Genomic DNA, 9,030 nt, shown 5'->3' with positions numbered 1-9,030 from the left:
CTAAGGATGCCAAGTTTGAATTGTAATATTGGCCACTGTTCTACTCAAATGTTTCCTGTTTTTTCCCATTCAATGGGGATTGGGCCTGGCTTTTGTATGAGGTGAGCAGTGGCCCCTAGAATTGGGAGTGAATCTTATTTGTAGGCTCTCCATCAAAACTGCTGGCTCGTGGAGATTTGCAATCCGTAGTAAGGACTGCTTGCATTTGTGAGAGCACATCTCTCCCCCATAAGGTCATGGAGACCTCAGCAGTTAACAGAAAGGTGGTTCCCATATCTCCACTGTCATCTCACCACGATACAGGCATGATGACCTGATCAGCCAATTTTAATCCTCCAACACCTTGGAGGTCAGGCCTGGGCACTGTCTTCCATTGTTGCATTTTCCTTGTGTCCCTAGCTTTTAAGACAGTGGCATTTACCCCCATATCAATTAAACCCACAAAGGCAATTTCATCTAAGTATAGGGTCAATTTTGACCTCAGATTGAAGATAGGCATCGACCAATTAATGGTGGTGGGACTCCTTCTTACTCTCTGGGCTGAGGTCCACCCCATTGTGAGTTTAAAGGCATGGTCCTGCAATCTTTTGCCTAATGAAAGATTTTTTTACATCTGGGACACTGTGTAGGGCTTGCCCCGTCTGTCAGCATTTGGGCAGTTTCACCATAGGTGTCCCATTTCCTGACATCCCCAACAAACCAGAGAATCATTAGACTGTCTTGTGCTCAGCTTGTTAATGGCTGCAGTTAGGGCCTGTATGGGTGTATCAGCAGGGTTTGCCTCCTTTGTAACTACTATTCATTTAGAAAGGTCTTTATTATGGACCAGGGTGGTTGCAGCTTTTGCATCATTGGTAGCGCCTTCCCAAACTAATTATTTAACCAAATTGTCTTGATCAGGGCCATGTGGTAATCTTTTCTCTACTGCCTCCAAGACTCTGGTGAGGAAATCAGTGAACCATTCACCTGGGCCTTGAACTAGGTTTCTAAAGAGCTAACTATAATTAGGAGGATTTATATTTTTTAAGGCTCTAAGTGCCAAATCTCTGACCTGATCAAAATAGGCAACTACTCCTATGCAGGTCTGTTCATGGGGATATATGTAGATGCCGTGACCTGTAAGCATATAAAAGGTTACTGTAATTCCATAGGCAGCATTATTCCTCACCACAGTTTCAGCCTCTTCCTCATAGGAGGCTTTCCACTGTAAGAACTGTGGTCTCAACAAACATGCTTTGAGCAGTATAACCCAGTAAAAATGAGTTTGAAAGTTCACTGCCTATTGTGTGAGCACCTGTTTAAAGTAAGGGAGAGTCAGGGCCTGACTCTTGAGAAGCCTTTCTTAGCATAGTAAGGTCATTTACTGGCATTAGAATCCAGGGCCTGAATTCTGTGTCCACTCTGACTTTAACGGCAAAGATGCAGGTGGGATGGGGTCTAGGGGCTGCCCTGAGATCCCGGGGTGCCTAGGGACTGCCACAACCATGAGGATCCTCGCTGTGTGAGGATGGGATGACCTCACATGGGTTATCACCTCAAGGTTGCCTAAGTTCATCCCATGGATATTTGGGGGTTGTCTGCTGTCATGTCATTTTCGCTGTCAGAGCTCTCTCCCCTCAAGTCATCAACTGTTGCCTGTGAGGCAGTGGCCTGGAGTGACAGGCTCTTATCACTCACAGATTCATTGTTTGGCAATCACTTCCTAGGCTCAGGAACCTTTGAGAGCAGCTCCTATCGCTAGGAGAATCGGAAAGAAGTATGCAGGTAGCTTGAGGCCCTCCTTAACTTCTCCTCTGCGAGCTATGTACAAGATTCTCATCCAAATTTCTGGATCCCAAACATTTTCAGGGTCTATCCATGGCGCTAAGCTGACTGCTTTGGTCCAGAAGGCATTTAAGTCCTTAGCTCTGACGCTTAGGCCGCACTGCTCGAGTGAAATATGCAAGGCCTTAATCTGTGTGGGCTTCTGAGAGGGGGCTATGTTTCCCATGTTTAAGCACTTAAGAGCAGCATGCCATGTGAACTCTAGCCAAAGGAAAGACACCCACAGCACTGCTGCCATAACAAAACAAATTCCTAGCACTTCAGCAGCTGATGGCATTAAGCAGGGGGTTCCCTACATTAGACGAACAGATGGTGGTGTATCAGATTGTAAGTATGTCCTGTGCTTAGTGAGGAACTTCCTTGAGTTTCATGTCAACGTCATGTGCCCACATGGTGTCTACAGAACAGCAAACTTTGTTATTGAAAGTTTGTCACAGTTCTGATTCTGGAGTGAATTCACTGGGCAAACCAAAAGTAAAAGAAGAGGGGCCTGGAGGTGGCATTACACCTCCAGGCGGTGTGTGCCTAACACTGGGTCTCAGTGACCGAGGACAAGGACAAGGAAAGGGGCATAGGAGGGGGTTCTGTGCTCACCCTCACAGAACCATCAGCACACAAAACACCGAGGGGCCACTTACCGAATCTTCGGGGGGACACTCGCCAAATCCAAAGCTCACTCATGGGTGAATCCACGTTCGGCACCATATGTTGTCTCATCTGGGTTCTCCTGTGGTGGCTGGGGTAAGACGGCACCAAGTCATGACACAGACACAGGGAGTTGGGCAAAAGCAGGCTAGAGGCAAGCAGCTTGCAGACTCATTTATTTCAGTTAGTGCATCAGCTTATATAGGGATTCTAGCCAATCAGCTCAGAGAGTGTTTCTTTAGTCAGCCTATAGGTGTTACATGCTGGGCAGAGCACTTCTGTGGCTGCTCCCTGCAGCCATTTCCTGGTCGCTTGGTTGAAAATCGCTTGTGGTTGCCAGCGCCATCTTCTGTGATGGCTTGTTTTCCCCACAATCAGCCAGACATTCAGATTTCAGCAAGGACATACAAAAAAAAAGGTGTGATTTATAATATATAAATGCATATTTTATGAGGCTCTAGATTTCTGCATCTCAAAATCTGAATAATTGACAAAATTGTTTTAACAGGAAGTATTCACTCAGACATGCTTTGGGTGGGCAAAAAGAGTTTCTTTTTCAAGAAAGATAGGGAACATCCTAATAGTTCCATTTTGAATATATAAAATTTGCAAATCACAAATAACGCACAACAGTCATGCTTAGGGAGACTTAATACAAAGCTTAATCCAAAGACAATGGGTGGATTTTCCATCTCTGAGAAAAACTACTGAAATGACACTGTGCTGGTATTAAGTGATATGCAGAACAAGAGCTGATCAAGTCACTGTTTCTCATAGTGTCCATTTCACTTCAACAGGTTTCCCCTTTGGTGCTCAGTTGTCACCCATCGGGGAGAACATATGATATTTGTCCCTTTGGGACTGGCTTAATTCACTCAGCATAATGTTTTCCAGATTCCTCCATCTTGTTGCAAATGACCAGATATGCATACCACACTCTCTAAACCTTCTACCTCACACCCCCAACCCACAATTTTGTTAGACTTTGTTTTCCTAGCACTGATCCCTAATATCCTTCCATAGGAAAATTACTCTCAGGATGCAATTTGTGGCTAGGATTCTGCTTGCAAATATCTATAATCAGGGCCAGTGCTATGGTGTAGCAGGTGAAGGTATCCTGTATGTGCACCCATTAGAGTTCCTTGCTAATGCACTTGGGAAAAGCAGCAGAGGATGGCCCTGGATTCCACATGAGAGCCCTAAAGGATTCCACATGAGAGACTCCAGATTGCCACAGCTCTGGCATTTGTGGCCGTTTGAGGACTGCACAAGTGGATGGAGGATCTCTCTCTCTCCTCCTCCACTCTTTCTCTGTTACTCTGCCTTTCAAAGAAGTAAATAAATTTTTTACAACAAAGTCACAATTATTGGGGGAAAATGATCACAAAAAATTATATCAATAATAGGACAAATCTTTCTAAAGTAGTGAGTTTACAGCTGTAGAGAAGGAAACCAGGCACAATTTAAGAATAAATTTTCAAGTTTTCTTTTTCACTTGCATTTATAACCCTGCAACTCTGACCACAGGTTCTAGTCCTTTCTAGGTTTTCACAAGTTGTATAAATGTAAGCCCAGACCCAGTTTTCTCATCTTCAGAATAAAAGAGGTTGGCAAAGTAATCTCTAAGATCCACTCCAAATCTAAAGGTCTATGATTTTGTTGGTTTTTAAGTAGAGATATATCTGTTTCCTCCTAGAGCTAACAAGTAATCAGAAGAATCAAGCACAGTCACTAAAAACTGTTAGTAATATGAAAAATGCCCAAACACTTAGACATTCAGACTTTCCTTGAAATGTTGTAAATTAAGTTGTTATTCCATTCCTCTGGTGATATGCTGATCTCATATGGACATTACCAAGGTCAGTAAAAGTAGAAACATTTGCTCCTTCAAATCTAACTTTGGGCTGGCGCCATGGCTCAATAGGCTAAACCTCCGCCGGCGGCGCCGGCACAGTAGGTTCTAGTCCCGGCCGGGGCACTGGATTCTGTCCCAGTTGCCCCTCTTCCAGGCCAGCTCTCTGCTGTGGCCCGGGAGTGCAGTGGAGGATGGCCCAGGTCCTTGGGCCCTGCACCCGCATGGGAGACCAGGAGAGGCACCTGGCTCCTGGCTTCGGATCAATGCGGTGCGCACCGGCCGCACCAGCCATTGGAGGGTGAACCAACAGTAAAGGAAGACCTTTCTCTCTGTCTCTCTCTCTCTCTCTCATTGTCCACTCTGCCTGTCAAAAAAAAATCTATCCTTGAAGATGCAAGTATTATTTCCTTTGTTCCTGAATCACATATGTATTTCCCACTGGTATATAGTAATCAAAAAATAAGCATTTTTTTCATATTTAATTTTCACAAGCATATAGCTTCAATTTATCCCCAAGAAGCTTCTAAGTTTAGATCCATCTTGTTTTTAAGAAAGAATTTTTTTTTTGACAGGCAGAGTGGACAGTGAGAGAGAGAGAGAAAAAGGTCTTCCTTTGCCGTTGGTTCACCCTCCAATGGCCGCTGCAGCTGGCGCACCGCGCTGATCCGATGGCAGGAGCCAGGTACTTATCCTGGTCTCCCATGCGGGTGCAGGGCCCAAGCACTTGGGCCATCCTCCACTGCACTCCCGGGCCACAGCAGAGAGCTGGCCTGGAAGAGGGGCAACCAGGACAGAATCAAGCACCCCGACCGGGACTAGAACCTGGTGTGCTGGCACCACAAAGCAGAGGATTAGCCTAGTGAGCCATGGTGAAGTCAGTCTGGAGATTCCTCAGAAACCTGAATATAACCCTACCATACAACCCAGCCATAGCACTCCTTTGAATTTACCCAAAGGAAATTAAATTGGCAAACAAACAAGCTGTCTGCACATTAATGTTTATTGCAGCTCAATTCACAATAGCTAAGACCTGGAACCAACCCAAATGCCCATCAACAGTAGACTGGATAAAGAAATTATGGGACATGTACTCTATCGAATACTATACAGCAGTCAAAAACAACGAAACCCAGGCATTTGCAACAAGATGGAGGAATCTGGAAAACATCCTGCTGAGTGAACAAGTCAGTCCCAAAGGGACAAATATCATATGTTCTCCCTGATCAGCGACAACTAACTGAGCACCAAAGGGGAAACTTGTTGAAGTGAAATGGACACTATGAGAAACAGTGACTTGATCAGCTCTTGTCCTGACACTTGATGTACAATGTAATACTTTATCCATTTTAGTATTTTTTTTGTTCTAGTACCATTGGTTTAACTCTGTAATTAACACACAATTATTCTGAGGTGTTTAAATTTTAACTGAAAAGTGATCCCTGTTAGGAATTTGGAAAACATTATGCTGAATGAAATAAACCAATACCAATGGGATAAATACCACTTGTTCTCCTTGATAGGAGACAACTAACTGAGCACCTAAAAGGAAACCTGTTAAAGTGAAATGAACACTATGAGAAATGGTGACTTGATCAGCCCTCACCCTACTGTTGATGAGCAACTTGACTTAGTATTTTTTTTGTTTGTTCTACTTAATACTTTTGGTTGAATACTGTAATCAATACACAGTTATTCTCAAGTGTTGAAACTTAACTGAAAAGTGATCACTGTTAAATATAAGAGTGGGAGTAAGAGAGGGAAGAGATGTGCAATTCGGGACATGCTCAAGCTGACTTACCTCAAACGGTAGAGTAAGAAACATACCAGGGGATTCCAATTCAATCCCATCAAGGTGGCATGTACCAATGCCATCTCACTAGTCCAAGTGATCAATTTCTGTTCACAATTGATCACAATTATAGGACTAAGAACCAAAGGGATCACATAAACAAGACTAGTGTCTGCAAATACTAGCTGATAGAATCAAAAAGGGAGAGAATGATGCAACATGGGAAGCGAGATACACAGCAGACCCATAGAATGGCAGATGTCCTAAACAGCACTCTGGCCTCAGAATCAGCCCTTAAGGCATGCGGATCCGGCTGAAAAGCCCATGAGAGTATTTCAGGCATGGAAAGCCAAAACACTCTGGGGGAAAAAAAAAGACCTAAATGAAAGATCTCCGCGAGTGAGATCCCAGTGGAAAGAATGGGTCATCAAAGAAGGAGGTACCTTTCTCTGAAGGGAGGAGAGAACTTCCACTTTGACCTTGGCCTTGTCTAAATATGATCAGAGTCAGGGAACTCAGGGGGCTTCCATAGCCTTGGCAGCTCATGACAAGAGCCTAGGGTGATTACTGACACCATAAACAAGAGTGTCAATTTGTTAAGTCAACAACAGGAGTCACTGTGCACTTACTCCTCATGTAGGATCTCTGTCCTTAGTGTGCTGTACATTAAGATTTAATGCTATAACTTGTACTGAAACAGTATTTTTCACTTTATGTTTCTGTGTGGAAGCAAACTGTTGAAATCTTTACTTAATGTATGCTAAACTGATCTTCTGTATATAAAGAGAATCGAAAATGAATCTTGATATGAATGGAAGGGGAGTGGGAGTGGGAAAGGGGAGGGTTGTGGGTGGGAGGGACGTTATGGGGGGCAAGTCATTGTAATCCATAAGCTGTACTTTGGAAATTTATATTCATTAAATAAAAGTTAAAAAGAAAGAAAGAATTTCATGAAGAAAACAAGGCAGAAAAGAACATTACAAACAGAAACTGATGTATTCCAGAAAGGGAGAACTTTACTTCAATAATGAAAAGTTTAGGCCATAAGGAAGAAGAATATTCATGCAAAACTCATTGCAAAATCCCTTTTATTAAATTTTTTATACAACTGTAGAACCAAATGTAATACAAGAGAAAATCTAAGGAAACCTTATTTTGGAGATTGGGCATTGAGGCCATACTTTATAGTTTGGGCAATTGGATGACTAGTTTTGCCATTTACTGAGATTGGGAACCATAGAAGAAAATGTGCAAGGGGATAGGGAGAGGAAAGATCGTCAGTTGAGGATTTGGCTTTGAGTTGAGATGCCTGCATAATGTGAGTCAAGATGTTGAGAAATTAGAGGGATACAGAGTCCTTATACTCTGGAAAATTTTACATGTTTTGTATGTGTGTATAAACCATTGAAGTATATACCTATGTATGAAATTAATTTGTGAACAGTTATCTATACCCACATTGTAGATAAGGGATTTTTTTAAAAGAAATGCCTTTAAAGGAGTCACAGAGAGAACAAAACCCAAGCACCATAAGAAAAACATCAAGATCATGGTTCCATACAAGTAAAAAGATATGTACATTTTTAAATTTTTTATTAATATAAATAGATTTCATGCATTTCATAGGTACAGTTCTAATATGATAATTATACTTCCTTCAATTCCCCTGTCCCTCCCTCATTCCCCTTCTTCCTTCTTTCCTTTTTTTTTCTTTCATTTTTACAAAGACATACTTTCAATCCACTGTATAATCACAGGCTTAATTAACCACTAACCATAATTAACAAGTAAAAAGTAGAAAAACCACAGTTCCTCAGGAGTATAAATAAGGATTAAAAACAACAATCATATCACAAGATGTCTGTTTCCATCCCATACATTTTTTTATATTCTATATTAACTGCCACATATTAGAGAAATTATATGGTCTTTTTGAGACTGGCTTATTTCACTAAACATAATGGTTTCCAGTTGCATCCATTTTATTGTGAAGGACAGAATTTCATTCTTTCTATGACTCAGTAGTATCCAAAAATGTATATATGCCACATTTTCTTTATCCAGTCATCAATTGATGGCTATCTGGGTTGATTGCATATCGTAGCTATTGTGAAATGAGCTACAATGAACATGGGGATACAGAAAACTCTTTCATGTACTGATTTCACTTTTTTGGGATAAATTTCCAGGAGTAGAATGGCTGGATAGTGTGGTAGATCTATTTTCAGGTCTCTGAGGAATCTCCATAATGACTTCTGCAATGATTGTTCTCTTACATTCCTACCAACAATGGATTAGGGTACCTTTTTCCCCATATCCTTGACAGCATTTACTGTTTTTTTGTTTTGTTTTGGTTTTTGGATGATAGTCATTCTAACCTGGGTGAGGTGAAACCTCATAGTGGTTTTTATGTGCATTTCCCTGATGGCTAGTGAACCTGAGCATTTTTTCATGTATTTATTGGCCATTTGAATCTCATGCTTTGAAAAATGCTTGTTCTTGTTCTTTTCCCATTTCTTAACTGCATTGTTGTTGTTGAGTTTCTTGAGCTTTTATGGATTCTGGAAATTAATCCTTTATCAGTTGCACAGTTTGTAAATATTTTCTCCCATTCTATTGGTTGCTTCTTCACTTTGTTGAGTGCTTCCTTTGCAGTGAAAAGGCTTCTTAGCTTGACGTAATCTCATTTGGCTGTTTGTGCTTTTTTTAAAAAAAAATATTTTATTTATTTGAAAGTTAGAGTTACAGAGAAAGGTAGAGACAGAAAGAGATGTCTTCCATGTGCTGGTTCACTACCCAAATGGCTGCAATGGCTGGGCTGAGCCAGACCAAAGCCAGGAACCAGGAGCCAGGATCCAAGAGCTTCTTCCAGGTTTCCAATGAGGGTGTAGGGGCCCAAGCACTTGGGCCATTTTCC

The 9,030-nt window shown here is 41.8% G+C and overlaps 1 pseudogene; it reads left to right on the top strand.

The window, feature by feature from the left end:
* Nucleotides 1-2,133: 2,133 nt before the first annotated feature.
* The window catches only part of LOC108177911 (nucleophosmin-like), a 70,086-nt pseudogene continuing 63,189 nt past the window's right edge, over nt 2,134-9,030 (top strand).

The sequence above is a fragment of the Oryctolagus cuniculus genome, chromosome 4 (genome assembly GCF_964237555.1).
Source record: "Oryctolagus cuniculus chromosome 4, mOryCun1.1, whole genome shotgun sequence".
Taxonomy (NCBI): Eukaryota; Metazoa; Chordata; class Mammalia; order Lagomorpha; family Leporidae; genus Oryctolagus; species Oryctolagus cuniculus.
Note: the sequence above shows the minus strand (reverse complement) of the source record. Positions and strands in the feature narration are given on the sequence as shown.